Genomic DNA, 20,899 nt, shown 5'->3' on the forward strand with positions numbered 1-20,899 from the left:
GGGCTTTTAACAGGATAGCTTTTAAATGCCACAAAACTACAAAAAAACTTAATTAACACCTTTGTGATCTAGTCTAAGCCTGGGTTCACACTGAAGGCAGGTTTGAAATTGTGCGAGTTCAGCTGAACTCACATGATTTCAAACTCGCATTTCAGTCCGACTTCGGGAACGATTTCATGTGTATTGAAATCACCCCCAAAGTCACCAAAAGTAGTGCAGGAACTACTTTTGTGAATCGGTGCGGAGCCGTAAAGTTGGTGTCGCACCAATTCGGACGGTGTCGTGGCTGGCAATGGGTGACAATTTGACATGTCAAATCGCATGTCAAAACGGTCCGATGTGAACAGGGGCTTACTCAACTGTCAAGCAATTCACCCTCCTTTACTGTATTTAAGAAGCTGTCCATGGTGATGGATAGGTGGTATTCTTGTAATTTTTTTTTGGCCATGAAGAATTAGCTCAGTCAAAATGACTCTCTTACCAAGAATAATCTTAGATAGCTCTAAGCTCTAGCTCTAAGCTTTAACCTCAGATAGCTCCAAATTATTGTGGATAGCAAAGAGCTTCAGAAATTCTAGCTGAAAGGGATCAAATTTATAAGAACTACCCAAGTAAATTCTCTTAGACAAAACTGAGTTCTAACCTTTCCAGCTACTAAAAAGTATCTCAATTAGCTCAATTCTCAATTTCTCAGCAGTTTATTTACAGCATGATAAAGCTTACTGGATCATTATGGAACCCCTAACATACTGCTTGACCTTTTGATGTGGCTTCCCTGTACACATAAACCCTCTCTCTCCATTTTATTGCACTTTAGTTTAGTTTATGTTTTTTTTGCGTAAACTATCCCACACTCCCAAAACACACCTTTGGCTCCACTATTTAACAATTCCACGTTCGCATCAGGCTCCAAACCAGAGGTGTTTCAATGGTCGATAAAAAAAGGCTTTTTTGTATAGGGCACTATAGGGCCAAAAGGCTTACTAACTATGAAACATTGCACAGAAAACCCTAAAATGTCCACAACAGAAATATTTAGTTTGCACCAAATTCAATGTTTTCTTCAAAACACCTTTGGAAAATAATATATACACATTTCCGCTACATACAATAGAAAAAGTTGTGCCTACAAACCTCAGGTCAGAGGGGAGAAACCACCGTGATCTACTCACTTCTGTTAGAACCCCCAGCTAAACTTTCCTTTATGACAACTTGGGAGTCTGACATTGACAAGTTGACTGATATAAAAACATGGCACAAAAGAAGTTTCTGCAATTTTCAAGGCGTTATAAATGTCTCTCTTTGAAGCAAATTTTTAAAGGTCTCTCAGATGCTAAATAGATCTGTCTCGCTTGTCAGTAATGTTCCCTGGTTCCTCTTCCCTACATTTTCAGAACTGTGGACATTAGGGCACTGTTTTTCCATGCATGATGGCAATGCCCCAAAATCAAAAACTTCTGAAATGGGTTCTATGTGCTTCTCAACATACCTATCCCTATTATCTCACAATGCTCTCAGGCATAAATCTTTTTATGTCCTTAGCTGCCAAAATCTCAATAGCCAGATCTTGGAAAATTTGGAAAAGATAAGACCTCATGGATCAGACACACGAGTAATGGTGAGCGGGGCGCAATGCATCAGCGTGCGTGGTGTGATTGAGACATGTAGGCTGAGGCTGCTCCTTATCATTTATTTACCTGGGCTGGTCAGGAGTAGTGTTGATCCTTTCCTCTTTGCATTTACTAACCTATTGGATTTATATCAGCACAAGTCTGCACCCCATGTTCTGAAACACTCTCCTGCCCTCCCTATACCCTTCTTTCCTTTCTTCCCAACTTTCATGAATAGTAAAGAGTTTATTAAAATAAACAAACGAGTTAATACAGGGGTGGATACTAAGTATTCAAAATTAAAATAGTAATAATACTAGCTAACGACAATGTTGTCACTAGATGGATTGACATAAAATAATACCCATACAAGGGTTAAAATGAGATGAATACTTGGTTGACGTGTTTCGAGGGTTTTCCTCTGCATCAGAGCCTTGGTCTGTTATAATAGAGAGACAACTGGATGGGTGGTATAACTCTAGTTGAGTGGTGTAACCATATTAGTGAAATATGCTTCACATTTGGAATTTATCCTTCCACATCACAGTGTTCTCAGCACCATGGGGGGATAAACTCAAATGCAGTTGTCTGTAGTTTGTTTTTATTGGTCAGGATTGTGAGCGCTAATGATGCTGAGAGCTGCACAGCTGCAACTTAGCAGTGGACTCTGCACAGCACCTAGACAGGTGAATTGCCACATTAGCCCAGGAAAGACTTGGACTTCCAGGCACGGATCCCTGGCTGAGACGCCGAAACTACCTCAACTATGAGAGACAAAATGTGGAAACAAATCCAGACAATCACATTGTCTGATTTGGTAAGAATTTATTTGCAAATTATGGTGGAAAATAAGTATTTGGTCAATATCAAAAGTTCATCTTAATACTTTGTTATATATCCTTTGTTGGCAATGACAGAGGTCAAACGTTTTCTGTAAGTCTTCACAAGGTTGTCACACACATGGTTGCTGGTATGTTGGCCCATTTCTCCATGCAGATCTCCTCTAGAGCAGTGATATTTTGGGGCTGTCGCTGGGCAACACGGACTTTCAACTCCCTCCAAAGGTTTTCTATGGGGTTGAGATCTGGAGACTGGCTAGGCCACTCCAGGACCTTGAAATGCTTCTTACGAAGCCACTCCTTCGTTGCCCGGGCAGTGTGTTTGGTATCATTGTCATGCTGAAAGACCCAGCCACGTTTCATCTTCAATGCCCTTGCTGATGGGAGGAGGTTTGCACTCAAAATCTCACGATACATGGCCCCATTCATTCTTTCATGTATACGGATCAGTCGTCCTGTTCCCTTTGCAGAGAAACAGCCCCAAAGCATGATGTTGCCACCCCCATGCTTCACAGTAGGTATGGTGTTCTTTGGTTGCAACTCAGCATTCTCTCTCCTCCAAACACGACAAGTTGTGTTTCTACCAAACAGTTCTACTTTGGTTTCATCTGACCACATGACATTCTCCCAATCCTCTTCTGGATCATCCAAATGCTCTCTAGCAAACCTGAGACGGGCCCGGACATGTACTGGCTTAAGCAGGGGAACACGTCTGGCACTGCAGGATCTGAGTCCCTGGTGGCGTAGTGTGTTACTGATGGTAGCCTTTGTTACGTTGGTCCCAGCTCTCTGCAGGTCATTCACTAGGTCCCCCTGTGTGGTTCTGGGATTTTTGCTCACTGTTCTTGTGATCATTTTGACCCCACGGGGTGAGATCTTGCGTGGAGCCCCAGATCGAGGGAGATTATCAGTGGTCTTGTATGTCTTCCATTTTTTAATTATTGCTCCCACAGTTGATTTCTTCACACCAAGCTGCTTGGCTATTGCAGATTCAGTCTTCCCAGCCTGGTGCAGGTCGACAATTTTGTTTCTGGTGTCCTTCAACAGCTCTTTGGTCTTCACTGTAGTGTAGTTTGGAATGTGACTGTTTGAGGTTGTGGACAGGTGTCTTTTATACTGATAACAAGTTCAAACGGGTGCCATTAATACAGGTAATGAGTGGAGGACAGAGGAGCCTCTTAAAGAAGAAGATACAGGTCTGTGAGAGCCAGGAATCTTGCTTGTTTGTAGATGACCAAATACTTATTTTCCACAATAATTTGCAAATAAATTCTTTAAAAAATCAGACAATGTGATTGTCTGGATCTCATAGTTGAGGTATACCTATGATGACAATTACAGGCCTCTCTCATCTTTTTAAGTGGGAGAACTTGCACAATTGGTGGCTGACTAAATATTTTTTGCCCCACTGTAACTCATTTGTTTATTGGAATAAACTCTTTACTATGATTCATGCATCAGACCATGCGCCTTCCTTTTTTTTTCTACATAGCATTTCGGACTAGTTGGCCTAAACAGCAGGGTATGCATGATCACTTCACTACCAGGAAATACTACCATTTGTACTAAGGACCTCCGTACTAGCACAGGAGAATATCTTTTCTACTTATTCCCAACCTTCATACCTTAATGTTAATTCCAAATACTTACCAATCTAAGTCTTGACCTACTTTATGAAAGATGAAACATTGTGCATTTTATTATAGACATTAAGTAGGTTCAAAGCAGCTCTTATACTGTTGTAATTCAAAGATGTATGATTTACTTTTTGTACAAATTTATTGTAAAAAACAGGTTTGGCAGAACTGACTATGAGAAGCTGCCTGTGTTCAGGGTGAAAATACGTAAGCTTTTTAACACAAAACCTGGTTTTCTGAGCATCGAAAAAATGTAATATGGTCTAATGATAGTCATTTCAAACTCTATTACCTATATCTAGACAGGTTTATGTTTGAGTCATTGAACATCTGCATGTCTACAGTTTGCACAGATGCCTCCAATGCTGGCCTTAAGTCAGTGGAATATTATCAAATCCTTCAAGATAATCCATCCCAAATGATCAACCTACTAAACAAAGAACATAGCCATACATATAGTGAAAAAGAGGAAGGAAAGACTAGTGACAACTCAGGATCAAGATGTGCACTTCAAAAAGAATTCACTGTAAATTTTTGAGAGGTACGTCTTAGCTCTGAGAAAGGGCTGTAGGACAGTGTAGACAGCGATGGGCCGATTTGATTAAGAGGCCTGGAACTTTAGCTCTCTTTTCAGGCAAAGCAGCAATTCACCACACTAGAGTTGCACTAATACCGGTATCGGTGCCGACACTGAGCATTTGCACGAGTATTTGTACTGCAAATGTTCCGGTACTTAAAACTGATACCTTTGCATTGCGATTTAAGCCCATACAAAACGAATGGGCTCAAACCGCACTGAAAAGGATCCCATGCGATTTGAAGAGGAATGCGGTGCTATTCCTGTCCGAATCGCATGCAGTGTCCCACACCGCTTCTGTGTGAACCCAGGCTTGTCATAGTGGCTTCAGCCTGGTTTCACACAGGATCGTTGCAGGAAATCGCATGCGACTTGGACAGCAATCACACCACATTCCTGTTCAAATCACATGTTCATGTTCATTTTGTATAAGCTCAAATCGCACGCAATGGTATTGGTGAGTGGTTGACCAAAAGTATCGATACTCGTACTAAAATAAAATGGTATTGGTGCAACCCTACACCATACCCTGCTAAATTTCAAGGAGTAAAAAAAAACACACCTTGCTCAGCATGGCCCCACCCTAGCAAACATTTGATGGGTAAAAAACAAAAAACAAAACTGCAAACTAAGGGTTAACAATTGGTTATGTAGCTCGCTGTTAGTTTACATGTTGTTAAGCAAATTTAGTTGGCTCCTCTGTAGGCAGAGGAGCAGGGGTTAATTGTCTTTGAGAGGCTGTGCAGTGCTTCAAAGGCTGTGGCTCTGTTACCTCCCCCTGTCTTCTGGAACTCTCTGGATGTTTCCAGAACATAGTAGGTGGTGGGTAGTGGCTGCAGGCTAAATAATCATGGAGCTTCTACCAATCCCTTGCAAGGCGGGCCTAGAAAGTGGGGAAACAGCCCATACATATTCAGAAGTCTGGTAGTCAGTCCAGAGTCTGGAGTTCAGTCATCTGAAGATGACTCCTGTGCTGGGGGCAGAGAGAGAGAGTAGGAAGAGAGGAGGGCTCCAGGAACTCACCACCTTAAAGTAGAACTTTGGTCATTTTTTCAACTTTCCATCTATTACATCTTCAGCCCTTGTTGTTTTAACTTTGGATTGTAAAACATTTTTTTTCTGCCAGTAAATACCTTATACAGCCCACTTCCTGTTTCTTGTCTGGTAAAAAGCCTAGGCTTATGACATCATGCACAGCTCTCGCTCTCTCTCACTCTCGTGAGAGTTTGCCAGGAAGGGAGGGAGGATCAGTCATACCAGGGCCAATGAGAGCTGCAGAGCTGGAGGTGTGCCTCTGTGTGTCTGTGTAAATCCAGGAAGTGAACAGGCAGCAGCTTCAGCTGCCCACAGTTAAAATGGATGCAGCCAGACTCAGTGGAGGGAGATTTCTGCAGTATATTTGGCAAGTACAAAATCACAGTATATATGAAATAGAATGCAAAGTGGTTGGAGGGAAGCATCAGAATGGCAAAGATCTTTTTATTACAAATTCTGTAAGCAGACTGTCAGGTTTAGCTGCAGACTCCTAGCAAATCCAGAAGCAGCCTGTCCAGCAGAAAGGCCACGACAGCAGTCCCTCTGGATTTTGGGAGCTTCTTAAAGGGACTGAGTGAGTTCAAACCAGCCATCATCCCTAAGGGAAGGAAAATACAGTGACGGACGTGCAATACCTCACATGTCTGGGACCAAGTGTGGCTCAAGTGCAGTAAAAGACAGCCAGGACCAAGCTACATCTCTAACCTGGGGACTAGACCATCCAGGTGCCATGCAATACAGCCAGCTGCTGTGTCTTAAACACAACTGTTTGGAACTTTTATTCCATATTGCTGCTGCACTATCACTCCCACTGTTGTGCAGCACAGTTCACAGTTTGGATTAGAGCAGCCAGAAACACAGCAGATCCTCAACTGTTTGTTTAAAGTTCTTCAGTTTTCTTCCACCCCACTTGAGTGCTTCCGTCAGCACACTGCTTCCTCCAATCTGTACCTTCAGCTATCAGATTTTACAGCCGAATATTGTAAGAACCAGACGGGACTAGCTCAGTTACAAAGCTGGACATGAACTGTTTATTGAAACACATGTAAGAACAGATATCCACTCAGGGACAATGCCCCCTCCCTTGGATTCAGGGCGGGGTAAACTGTCCAATCAGTAATAAGGAACACAAATACAAATATCCATTCCATAATACATTTCTCACAAGGAAAACACAAACAACAGAACAATGGAATACAGCCACACCCCAAACAACCCCAGCAAAGAGTCCAACAGCATGAGACAACACACAATATATACATATTATATATACAACATTCCAGTGTGACTGTACAGTGAGTCCAACTAGCACAGATCAGACTGGGGTTCACGGTCACTCTGTGCCCCTAATGTACACAGAGTGATTTACACATAGGAGGGGTGGGGGGAGCTGGACAAGGAGTTTCCAGAGCTCTCCAAGGTAAGCTGTGTTCCACAAGCCCCCCACCCAAAGTGACTCCTGTTCAGTGATAGCGAACCTATGGCACGTTTGCCACAGCTGGCACACAGAGCCCTCTCTGTGGGCACGCAGAAGCTCCGGGCACACAAAGGCTCCTCACACTTCACTAGGAGGACAAAGCACCTATTGTCCCCGCACTGTACCGGCACCACCTACCCCCTCCCGATCACACATAGCACTTTGATTCAGCGGACAACTCTTTGGAGAAAGCGATGTGGAATTGACTCACAGACTGGCAGGAAGGTTGACCAATCACCTCCCTCGGCAGGGGAATAAACAGCCAATTGACTGGTGCGGGAGGAGAAGTGGGTGTTTGCTTGCCAGGAGATTGCCTGTGTGCAGCCACTTTGTTCCATTGGTGAGAAAGCCCAGAGATGTGGCCAGAGCGACTGTAGATGAGCCGCCAACGTGACCATGCTCTATGCTATGGCGATAGCAGGAGAGGTGTGCATGGGTAGAGGGAGCAAGACGGGCTGCATGAGTGTCACTGCACCACTGCCGTATCACAGCAGAAGGGGAAGGGGGTGGTGAGTTGCAAAGGGGGGACCAGATGTGTGATGGAGAGGAAAGTGTGCAATGAGCTACATGAAGGGATGTGATGCATGGTGTAGGGTGTGCTATGAGTTACATGGCGATGTATAATGTGCCGTAGTTCACTGATGTGATGTGGCTGGACAACAGAGAGGTGTGAGCTGAAGGCAATACATAATATGTGCTAGAAGTTTACAGTGTGATGGAGATGTGCGATGTGCTGCATGGTGATGAATGTTGGCACTTTGAAATAAATAAGTTGGTTTTATGTTACAGTTTGGGCACTCAGGCTCAAAAAGGTTTGCCGTCACTGCCCTAGAGTGTTAATGGAGCCATCTGTAAGTGTGTGAAAATACATTTTGCCTTGGCTGTGGGTGCTTTGAGGGAGAAATAGGCCCAAAACCCAGCAGCTCTTTCGGGGGGGGGGGGTGAGTAGTGCTACATTTTATTTAAACAAAATTCTTTTTTTTTTTTTTATAAATGCTGGCTTCCTTCATGTAGGGATGGCTATCAGTTTGACAACTGATTCAGGCAGATAATAGGTGCCAGTATAGTGAAATATACCCTGGGGACCACTGCAAATATTTAAAAACTGCTACTGTCCTGGGTAAGACGGAACAGTTGTAAGGTCTGAAATAACAGTTACCTAAATCAATTATTATTATCGTACAGGTTCTTGGATTATTATTCCTTTGTACCTACAGGTATGTGTTGTCATTTTTTTGTAATGCAAAAACTGTGTAGATATGTGGAAAATGTCCATTTTTCAAGTGCCAATACCTGTAGATACATCTTTATGGTAAAGACCAAGAACACATCAACAATCTTTACCAGAAACTTCAGAATATAAGAACTAATAAAATGCTGAAGCAATCACTTGTAGCATATAAAGACATGTGCTGAGGGGGCTGCTAGGCTAGTCTGGCATGCTAATGGAAGGAAGTCTGAGCTGTATGAGTTTTATGTACTAAATGCTGTTATTATAGGGATGCATGTGAAATCCTATGAGTAATAAAAGCCGTTAAGATTACAGCATGGAAACGAAAGCATGGCAGGTACACATAACTGGAATCTTAAAAGCATATAATATACTGTACATTATTAATAGTCATTTTTTTAAGGAACACTAATAATAATTTTACATTAACAATTATAAAAGTGAATTCATATAATTTGTAATGTTTTTTAGATATACATTCATAATCATAGGTGTGCCTATTGCATTAGGGTTTGTAACCCAAAGCTCAAACACATATGCCTGTGTATGTGTATATATACTGACAGCAGTGGTGGCCCGTGCATTGTGGGCGCACAGGTGCCGCCCCCCCTAACTCCTCCGCCGCCCTCCTTATTCATGTGCCCGGCCCCTTTCAGGATGCCGGACACATGAATTACTAAGGCGGGGATAGGCGCGGGGGGTGTATTTTGAAGCACGTGATTAGAGCCAGAGGCTCTAATAGGCTTCAAAATAGGGTGGGATCGTCACCCTGTTGTGTGACGATAGCGAATGAATTTTCGCAATCTTCACATTAACATTCCTCCCCATCAATCAGGAGGCAGGTCCTATTCTATTGGCTGCCCAGCGTTTTGAAGATTAGAGAGGAGGAGCGGACACCGGAGCCGCTGCCTGCACCCGACGAGAGGAGGAGAGGAAACCACAGACCCAGCCTCAGCCCTGGATCAGATAGATGCCTTACTGCTGGCTACCCGATGGGCGGGGGGGCTTCTTTTGTCCTGCATTGCAGACCGCGTGGGGGTTGTTGTCAGCTGCCACTGGTTGATTCTTTAATTATGGGCAGACTGCACCTTGTAGGCAGACAAGAAAAAGCACTTGCACGGAGGCTGCATATGATGGGCACAATGGCTGCATATGATGGGCACAGAGGCTGCATATGATAAGCACAGAGGCTGCATATGATGAGCACAGAAGCTGCATACGATGAGCACAGAGGCTGCATATGATGAGCGCAGAGGCTGCATATGATGAGCACAGAAGCTGCATATGATGAGCACAGAGGCTGCATATGATGAGCACAGAGGCTGCATATGATGAGCACAGAGGCTGCATATGATGAGCACAGAAGCTGCATATGATGAGCACAGAGGCTGCATATGATGAGCACAGAAGCTGCATATGATGAGCACAGAAGCTGCAAGGCTGCATATGATGGGCACAATGGCTGCATATGATGGGCACAGAGGCTACATATGGTGGACACAGAAGCTGCATATGGGGGGCACAGAGGCTGCATATGGTGGACACAGAAGCTGCATATGGTGGGCACAGAGGCTACATATGGTGGACACAGAAGCTGCATATGGTGGGCACAGAGGCTACATATGGTGGACACAGAAGCTGCATATGGTGGGCACAGAGGCTACATATGGTGGACACAGAAGCTGCATATGGGGGGCACAGAGGCTGCATATGGTGGACACAGAAGCTGCATATGGTGGGCACAGAGGCTACATATGGTGGACACAGAAGCTGCATATGGTGGGCGCAGAGGCTGCATATAGTGGGCATAGAAGCTGCATATGATGGGCACAGAGGCTGCATATGATGAGCACAGAGGCTGCATATGATGGGCGCACAGGCTGCATATAATGGGCACAGAAGCTGCATATGGTGTGCACAGAGGTTGCATATGATGGGCACAGTGGCTGCATATGATGGGCACAGTGGTTGCATTTTATGGGCACAGTGGCTGCAATTGATGGCACAGTGAGGCTACCATTGACAGGTTTTTTTCTGGTTTTTTTTCAGAATTTTTCAGTTTGTTTGCACCCCCCCAAAAATGTTGTGCACCAGCCGCCACTGACTGACAGTCTCAGTAGCGGAGTGGACAGTGTCAGTAGTTTTTATTTTTATTATTTTATTTTTTATTTTTCACAATTCTATTTTTTTATTTACAGTTTTTTTAGCAGCTCTGCTAGGGGGCTTTGGTGAATCATCAGGGGTCCAAACAGGGGGTATCTGTGCCACACAGGGTGATTAGGGTGTGCCCAGGCACACACCTGGCACACCCTGTGCACAGCCTATGTGCATAATATATCACCATGATATATGTAAATGTATAAATGTGAGCCTTGCGATTTGTTTCGGACATGCAGCCGGTGGGGGGGGTGGTAAAAGCAGACGGTTGAGCAATGGTTTTAGTGATCCCAGCCACCCACCTGAACAAAGACATGCAGCTGCTCAGAGTTGTACACATGCCATGGGTGTGAGAGTTTGCTTCATGGCTGTGGAAAAATTTAAATCTCTAGTAATGTTTGGTAGGCAGTACCGCCACCGAATGCAACCCGTTTTATGGGGCTGCAGCACAACTGCCCTGAAATTAAGTGCAATGCACACAGTGGTTTGGCCTTTTGTTAGTTAAAAAAAGCACCAGCTGCCTGTCAATAACCCTCTGAAAAACGTTCCACCTCGGATCGGTTTTTGGAGGTCTCGTAAAGACTGCCGCACATCTAAAGGAGCCCTAAGGCTGGGTTCACACCGCAGCACGGAGCGGCTCACAGCAGGGGGTCCGGTGCTTCCCTGTTCACCGTTTCAGGTCAGATTTCAGTTTGAATTTTTGGCTGAATTCGGACCTGAAACGGACCAGAAGACGCACAGGATTCCTGTGCAATTCGCACCGAGCCGCTCCGAAGATGTGGGAACCGGCTCCATAGAAAGCCGGTCACAATTTCCAGACATGCGAATTGGATGCGAGGAAACCCGCATTCAATTCGCAATAGAACTCAACCATAGACTTTAATGATTTATACACATAGTCACAGCCTAAGTTTCTCAATTTGTGCTCAGGTCTGATTTGCAGTGCTACACAGTGGTTGTGCATTTGTTTAATTTAAAGCCCAACTCTGAGCTCTGCCACCAATCGCTCTCCTCTTCTCCCCCCCAAGGTTGTTACTTTTTTTTTAAAATACTTACCTCTTTCAGATGTCTGGAGGCTGGTAACATGGAGAGAGATTTTATATTTCATTTTGGATCTTTTCTGGCAGGTACTCTATGATGCAGAGACATCTTTACATTATGAGTGCATTGTGGCATGGTGACACCCCCTCAGAGGGTGGGTCCATGATGTTCTGCACTCACAGTATGTCCTCCATCGTAAAGAAGGACTGAGGACATCTTGTGATAAAAGGAATTACTGTGGAGGAACAAACAAGAGGCGGTACATATTGCAGACAAAATAATTACCTGAAGTTTAATGTATATAAAGAAATAATAGCTCAAAAGATGTGCGTTAGCTTGAAATATCTTCCCTGTAACAAGAAAAGAGCTGAGAAACATGCATTGCTGGCCATCTCTGAGGTTTGCAGAATAATGCTATGAAGAATACAACTCTTTCTCACTAAGGCTTGCTATGAATTAAATAGTAGCCTAACAACCATGTCCAGGGGAGATTTCAAGTTTCTACATAAACGAGTAAAAGTGTCTGACAGATCAACTGTTTGTATTGCCCAAAGCAATTTATCTCCCTTTGTTTTCTAACCTGTCCCACAAACCGCTTTTTCGGAAAACAAAAGACCAGATATGAAACTAGAAATACATTTATTCCTTAAAAATAATCCTTGTAGAGAAAGAAAATAATATTTTCTAGAACCCAGACTGTAAGAAGCTCCAGCTTGATTTATAATGGTGTACAGATCATAAACATGAGAATTGTAAAGTCTGTACACTGTGACATCTGCTTCATTAGAACTTATTATGTCCGGTATAAGGCTTTAATTACAAGTTGGTGAACAGAGATAAAACACTTTTAGACACATGGGTGATCTGTTACAAGTATCAAGCTCTGTACTGCAATCTCTGAAAAACAGAACAATTAGGGCCCTTTCACACTGAGTGCTTTTGCCGTAAAAAAAAAAAAACAAACACCTGAAAAGCTCACGAAAAATGTTTCTCTTTAATCACTTGAGCTCCGTAAGATTTACCCCCTTAATAACCAGGCCATTTTTTGCGATACAGCACTGCGTTACTGACAATTGCACAGTCGTGTGACACTGTACCCAAATAAAATTGATGTAATTTTTTTTCCCACAAGTAGAGCTTTCTTTCAGTGGTAATTGATCACCTCTGTGTTTTTTTTTTTTTTTTGCGCTAAAAACAAAAAAGACTGCTTTTTCTTTTGTTTTGTTTTTTAAATTGTCAATGTTTTACTTTCTGCTATAAAACATATCCAATAAAAAATGTAAAAAATCAAATTTCTTCATAAATTTAGGCCAATATATATTCTGCTACAAATTTTTGATAAAAAAATCCCAATAGGCATATAATGATTGGTCTGCACAAAAGTTATAGTGTCTACAAACTATGGAATATTTTTATTTCTTTTTATTTATGTATTTATTTTTTACTAGTAATAACGGCGATCAGCGACTTATAGTGGGACTGCGATATTGCGGCAGATATTCTGACACTAACTGACACTTTTTGGTAAAAATTGACATTAATACAGTGATCAATACAAAAAAGAAAACTGTACTAATGACATCAGGGGCAATCAAAAGGTTAACTGTGTGCCTAACCAATGTTTATATGAATGGTGTGAGGTGCTTTTACTAGGGGAAGAGATGGCATTTATTCCCTGCTTTGCAGGAACACAAACTCCATCCCTTCCCCCCTGTCAGAACAGCAATCTGTCTTGTTTATGTAGCAATCTCCGGGGGGCCCAGGACTCTCTTTGTATTTCTTCCTTTATGTGAAATACCTGGTGATTCTGCCAGTCCCTCTGCTTTCCTATTTCAAACTGACCACGCTAGGCATATAAGCACATCCTTCCCAGCGTGATCAGTTTTCTGGATGTGCTGGGAGCACAACCTGCCTGTCCTCCAATGGCCAACACTTGTGCTGACAAGTCTCCCTGCACAGCCATAAAAAGGAAAACTGAAAAAAAGGTATTTATAATAATTGATAAATTGATATATATATATATATATATATATATATATATATATATATATATATATACAGGGTGGATATAAATAAATGATTTTTTTTTTCAAAAAATCTAAAAAAAAAATCTGATTTTCTTTATTGAAATCTATTTTTTTTATTTTTATCAAATTTATTTTAATTCAAATGCTTTTGGAGTAAAAATCTATCTAAAGATAGTTTTCTATTTAAGATACATTAATAATTTAGATTATTAAGCATGAAATGGAGCTTAGTTATATAGCATGAGGCTGTATATTCTGCAATATTAAAATTTTTGGTAAACTCATTCAGCCTGGGTTCACACTATAGCGATGTGGGAACCAGCGTGATTCCAGTGCCGGTTCCCACATCGCATCTCTCCCGGAGGCAGTTTCACACTGCCCTCTGCAAACTGCTGCGGGTGTAATGACACACCCAGATCGGTTCACAGATGAATTTGGATGGGAATCAGTTCTCATGGGTGTGAACACCCATGCGATTCCTGTGTGGGAAAAAAAAAGTCCCTGCACATTTTTTGTGCGAATCCAATTCAGCCATACAACTATATGGATGGATTGGCATTGCACAGACATTGCATGTGATCCGCAACAGCAAATCTTTGTATAGTACAAACTGTATGATTGAATCGGTTCTGATATCGCTGTTTTACTAAGCTGACAGCTTATTATTCTAAATAGGAAACCTTCATTTTGTTTGCAAATATTAACGATTCTAACTACCAGCAAGAATGAGTCTTTACATTTAAAGAGCACCTGTCATTATAGATCCATCATGGCAGCGCCTGTTAGCGGGCATCCACTTGCCTGCTGCCACCACGTCCCTCACCTTGTTGTGTCACTGCTGCATCACCAGCCGTCCCATTAAAGTGAATGGGACTGTCGGTGAGTCAACAGCAGGTCAGAGGAGAAGCCGTTGCGGGACAGAGATGACAGTTGCTCTTTAAAAATTATGATCTAAATCTCCTTGATTTAAATCAAATCCATCCTGTATATATATATATATATATTTATGGTCGGAGCCCTATGTCCGATATGGACATAGATAACACTTAATAATAAAGATAAGACTTACCATCGGAAATAGACCTGGAAGTGTGGACTTACCATATGAAATGGACCTGAAAGTGTGCCTTGGTCTAATGGCCGGTATGCCAAAATAAGGGGGCATACCCTGGTTTTAAGAAATGATTATTCTGTAGAGAGAAATGAGATGAAATGAATGAAATGAAATGAATGCCTTGAAATGGGGATGGGAGGGTGGGTATCGCGCACAGGAAACCGACAAGCACCACAGGTGAGCGGGCTGCTTAAATACCCACCGGGCTCCTCCCATAAATTCAGGCCACCATACTGGCCTTCCTACTTATGGTCGGAGCCCTATGTCCGATATGGACATAGATAACACTTAATAATAAAGATAAGACTTACCATCGGAAATAGACCTGGAAGTGTGGACTTACCATATGAAATGGACCTGAAAGTGTGCCTTGGTCTAATGGCCGGTATGCCAAAATAAGGGGGCAAAAACATTCAGGTAGGGATATAATATATAATTGGTTTTCAGGTATTCATTGAGCCAATTTGGAGAATGCCTGTGCCATCTCTACTTGAGGATTGGGTATATACCGGGCGACGCAGGCTGATTTCCATCTGCCTAGTCTTTTGATGATGTGGTCTGGAACCCCCTGGCGGGTTGCTGCGGAGGCTGCTCCGATGCGGAAGGAGTGTCCGGAGTACTGACTGGGTTTAAGGTGAAGATTGCGGAGAAGTATCCTTATGTGTTTTACAAAGTGACATGCGTTTAAGGGTTTAACTGGGAATGGTAGAAGAGGACTGGTGTCCGATTGTTCAGGCAGGAGTGAGAGGAGACGGTTAAGTACGGTGACTGGATACCAGCCGTTATTGGTTCTGTAGAGGTGAAATGTTCACTCCAGAGCCTGTTTCCTGGGTTTAAGAAACCTCGAGGTGAAGGATGAAATGGTCTTGGTGGCGAAGCAAGTGCCGTCTGCGTAATACTTGGTCTGTGGGGTGGTTATAGGTGAACCCGTAGTAAGCCAACTATATGGCTGCTTGTAGGACCGTGCTGGGCAGCAGACCGAATGGCGAAGTAGCCAGAATAGTCGACATATCCCTGAAGATGGGCCCCGTAATGGGTAAGCGCTTAGTACTAATCACTGGTTGTTGTTTCTGGATGCCCCTTAGGATGGCTCGTATAGCGTGTGATGAGAACAGTGAAGATTTTGTGGGGTCTTCCAGGGTCACGAAATGTTGTATGCCGGCTAGGTATAGCCGAATGGTATTGTAAGATAAGGTCAGCTGAGTGTGGCAGTATGAAATGAAGGCCAGTACCTGTTTGACATCTATTGGTCCTTTACGGCAGGATGTGAGAAATTTATTGAACGCCTTTCAAGCTGTCTGGTAGGCTTTGAGTGTGTTATGAGAGAGTGAGTGATTGATGAGCTGCGTTGCTCCTTAATGTAATGTTAAACTAGTCCAGGGTCAGTTGTGACCCGGCAGGGATAGGGGCCGACACTGGATCGGCTCCGGGAACCTGTTTGGAAAGGAGGTGTAGTTAGAACGTGACAGTGCGTCAGCAGCTAATTGTGTCTGCCTGGAATAAATGCACAGTGTATGTTAAACTGATGCTGTAAGAACAGTTGTACCAATCTGCGCAGGAAGGACATGACTGCTGGGGAATTGGACCTGCCTTTGTTGATGTCTGCCGTGGCCTGATTGTCGGTGGTGAAGATTACGGTTTGCCCTGTCCAATGGTGACCCCAGAGTTGTGCAGCTGCCACCATGGGGTAGAGTTCGAGGAGGGAAGATGTTTTGAATAAGCCGGGTATCAACAGTATCTGTTGAGGCCAGGGTCCTGAAAACCAATGATGGCCAAAAATTGCAGCGAAACCTGTGGTGGCTGCAGCGTCTGTCACCACCTGGGGTGACAGGGCTGAAACCATGGGTATAATTAGGGATATGCCATTCCGGGAGGACGGAATTCGTCCCACATAGATAGGTCCGCTATTGCTGCGGAGTCTAGATTTAAGATCTGATCGGGGTCTTGTGTTTCTGGCAGGAATCTCAGCAGGCGTGACACGAAGGTGCGGCCTTGTGGAATAATTCGTATGGCGAAATTCAGCATTGCCAGGAGAGATTGCAACTGCTTCTTGGTACACCCCTTGGTGTGGGTGAATTTGTGAAGGACCGCCTTAATGCGGGTTAGTTTGTCGAGGGGGAGACTGGCTTGCATAGCGCAGGTGTCTAAGTTGGCCCCCGAGAAAGGTGATGTTATGTGCTGGGCCTTCTACTTTGTGCTCGGTGATGGGAAGATTGGGTTTTCCGAATATCGCTCTGAGTTTGTCGAGGTCTCCTGGGGGCTTGCTGGGAGGTTCCATTAGTAGGAAGTCGTCCAGGTAATGGATGACTTTTGTCACTGAGCCTTGTGTAACAGTATCCAAGCAAGAGACTGAGCGAATGTGTCGAAGAGCCAAGGGCTGCTCTTCGAACCGAACGTCAGTTTTGTGGCCAAATAATATGCCTCCTTCCACTTGATGCCATGCCAGCACCAAAGGGATGGATGGATAGGCAGGAGCTTAAAGGCATCCGAGATGTCGGTTTTGGAAAGCCAGGCACCTGTACCTGCTTTGATGACTGCTTGTATCGGCATGTCTACGGAGGAATATTTTAGGGAGAATTCTTCGGAGGGAATCAGGGAATTGAGACTGGGGATGTGGGAAGAATGAGGCGCAGACAGGTGGTACCCCAAACGTAATTTATTTGTGAATTTGCCCTTGACGAGCCCCAAATAGGGCTGACTCTCCAAGTGCTGAAAGGGGGCTGAGTGAAAGGCCTATAACGTACTCTCGGTCTAGTTCTGTTTGTAAGAGCCGATCTATGGTTTGTTCGTCGATGGCTGCTGAACGAATATTCCCACATTCGTACGTACTGTGAGGTAGTGAAATGAGGCCTGTGTGAAAGCCGACAGAGGGGCCGTGAAGTCTTCGCTGCCGGCCTGTGACATGATTTGATCTGATGAGAATATCCTGTTTTTGAGCTCGTATATTTTTTTTTTTTTTTTTGTGAGAACGAAATGATTCGAAATGTTTGCCTTGATGTTTGAAATGACTGAACTGCATGACAAAGGTCCGGCCTGGCCGTGTCGTGACTGATGCGACCGTGAACCGGGCCCTGGAGCATGCACTGAAACGAGGCAACAGAAGAAACATTGGTGCACACCGGGACGGATCGGTGCTTGTTTGATGCATCTGGATTCGAATCGGAGCGCAGCATGAATGAAATGAGAGAAATGTTTACCTTGACCGAGGCTTGAATTGGTTGTGCCGTGTTTTGCGACTGGCAACCGACCGAGCTCTGGTATAGGTATGGATTTTTTTTTTTTTTTTTTTTTTTTTTGAGGAAAATGAAAAGGTGACAATTCGTGGAGGGATTGCTAAGTAACTTGAAGCAATGATTTGTATGATGCTTGCAATCTTGTGACAATGAAATGATTCGAAATGTTTGCTTTGATTGTGAAATGAATGAACTGCATGACAGAGGTGCGGCCTGGTCGCGTCACGATTTGTTCGACCGTGAACCGGGCTCTGGAGCATGTATTGAAATGGGGCAACTGAAAATATTGGTGCTCCTGGGACGAATCGGTGCTTGTTTGATGCATCTGGATTCGAATAGGAGTGCAGTATTAAATGAAATGAGAGAAATGATTGTTTTGACCGCGGCTCGAATTGGTTGTGCCGTGTTAGCGACTGGCAACTAACCGAGCTCTGGTATAGGTATGAAATGCGATCGGAACCAGTGATGCATGCCGTGACGAATCGGTGCACCTCAGATGCGACTGGTTTCGAAACGGTGATGCGTTGTGGGAGTGAAATGGTAGAAATTGCATGACAGAGATGTGGATCAATCCCCCGATGTCTGCGATTAGCTATGATCTGGACTCTGGAGCATGTGTCAGAAATGTGGCCAATCCTGGGCACGCCGAGACGAATCGGTGCATTTTCATGCGACTGATTTCATGTCGGAATGTGACACGTGGAAATGAAATGATAACCATGACAGAGGTACAAATGACTGATAACGTAACTCTGGAGCATGTATAGAAATGAGGCCAATCCTGGGGCACGCCGAGACGAATCGGTGCATTTCATGCGACTGAATTCATGTCGGAACGTGATACATGGAAATGAAATGATAACCATGACAGAGGTACGAATGACTGATAAAACGTAACTCTGGAGCATGTATAGAAATGAGGCCAATCCTGGGGCACGCCGAGACGAATCGGTGCATTTCATGCGACTGAATTCATGTCGGAACGTGATACGTGGAAATGAAATGATAACCATGACAGAGGTACGAATGACTGATAAAACGTAACTCTGGAGCATGTATAGAAATGAGGCCAATCCTGGGGCACGCCGAGATGAATCGGTGCATTTCATGCGACTGAATTCATGTCGGAACGTGATACATGGAAATGAAATGATAACCATGACAGAGGTACGAATGACTGATAAAACGTAACTCTGGAGCATGTATAGAAATGAGGCCAATCCTGGGGCACGCCGAGACGAATCGGTGCATTTTTCATGCGACTGAATTCATGTCGGGACGTGATACATGGAAATGAAATGATGACCATGACAGAGGTACGATTGACTGACAATAACGTAACTCTGGAGCATGTATAGAAATGAGGCCGTAATAACTGGGGCACACCGGAACGAATCGGCGCATCTTTGGTGCGACTGGATTCGAATCGGAGCGCGGTAGGTGACTGAAATGAGAAATGATTTGAAAATGTCAGAAATGAGTTCAGAAATGTTTTCAGAAATGAGAAATGATTTGAAATGTCCGAAATGAGTTTAGAAATGTCTCAGAAATGAGAAATGATTGGTATCGAACTAACTTGATTTGATCTTTTACAAAATTGCGACTGGCTATGGCTGTCTACTGATACCGACATGCTAGAAATGAAGCGACGTCAGCGTCGCTGTGCTATCGAATTTGTAACATATCGAAAGTACGAGCGATATACATTGCAGTTTGTGAGATGCGGGTGAAACGAAATTTGAACTCACGGTTTAGTGACATGATATGAAAAACGAAAAGTCCGACGGGACCCTACCTGCGACAGCCAAGCCAGACGCGTGGTACGAACGATACGGATCGGTAAACACTGACACTCTCGAGCACGAAATAGCAAATGCGGGAACTTCGCGAGACAACGACTTACGGACGTTTGGTATTCGGATAGTCGGCCTAGTGACGTAACGTATCGCGCACAGGAAACCGACAAGCACCACAGGTGAGCGGGCTGCTTAAATACCCACCGGGCTCCTCCCATAAATTCAGGCCACCATACTGGCCTTCCTACATATATATATATATATATATATATATATACAGTATCTCATAAAAGTGAGTACACCCCTCACATTTTTGTAAATATTTTATTATATCTTTTCATGTGACATCACTGAAGAAATTACACTTTGCTACAATGTAAACAAATACCCAAAGCTCCCCTCTCTGTACAAATCCCCCCAGCTCCCCTCTCTGTACAAATTCCCCCAGCTCCCCTCTCATCACAAATTCCCCCAGCTCTCCTCTCATCACAAATCCCCCCAGCTCTCCTCTCATCACAAATCCCCCCAGCTCTCCTCACATCATAAACCCCCTCCCAGCTCTCCTATCATCACAAATCCCCCCCAGCTCTCCTCTCATCACAAAACCCCCCCAGCTCCCTTTCATCACAGATCCCCCCAGCTCTCCTCTCATCACAAATCCCCCTCCAGCTCTCCTCATCACAAATTCCCCCAGCTCTCCTCTCATCACAAATCCAAATCCCGCCAGCTCCCCCCTCTGTACAAATCCCCCCAGTTCACCTCTGTACAAATCACCCAGCTTACCTCTCTGTACAAATCCCCCCAGCTCACGTCTCTGTACAAATCCCCCCAGCTCACCTCTCTGTACAAATCCCCCAGCTCACCTCTCTGTACAAATCCCCCCAGCTCATCTCTCTGTACAAATTCCCCCAGGCTCCCCTCTCTGTACAAATTCCCCTGGCTCCCCTCTCATCACAAATCCCCCCGGTTCACCTCTCTGTACACATCCTCTCAGCTCCCCTCTCATCGCAAATCCCCCCCAGTTCTCCTCTCATCACAAATCCCCCCCAGCTCTCCTCTCATCACATTTCCCCCTCCCCCCAGCTCACCTCTCATCACAAATCCCCCCAGCTCCCCTCTCATCAC

The 20,899-nt window shown here is 44.1% G+C and overlaps 1 protein-coding gene across 2 annotated transcripts in view; it reads right to left on the reverse strand.

Moving 5' to 3' along the window:
• The window catches only part of STPG2 (sperm tail PG-rich repeat containing 2), a 1,021,190-nt gene that overhangs the window by 876,791 nt on the left and 123,500 nt on the right, over nt 1-20,899 (reverse strand). The window lies entirely within an intron of this gene.

The sequence above is a fragment of the Aquarana catesbeiana genome, linkage group LG01 (genome assembly GCF_042186555.1).
Source record: "Aquarana catesbeiana isolate 2022-GZ linkage group LG01, ASM4218655v1, whole genome shotgun sequence".
In the NCBI taxonomy this organism is placed as follows: Eukaryota; Metazoa; Chordata; class Amphibia; order Anura; family Ranidae; genus Aquarana; species Aquarana catesbeiana.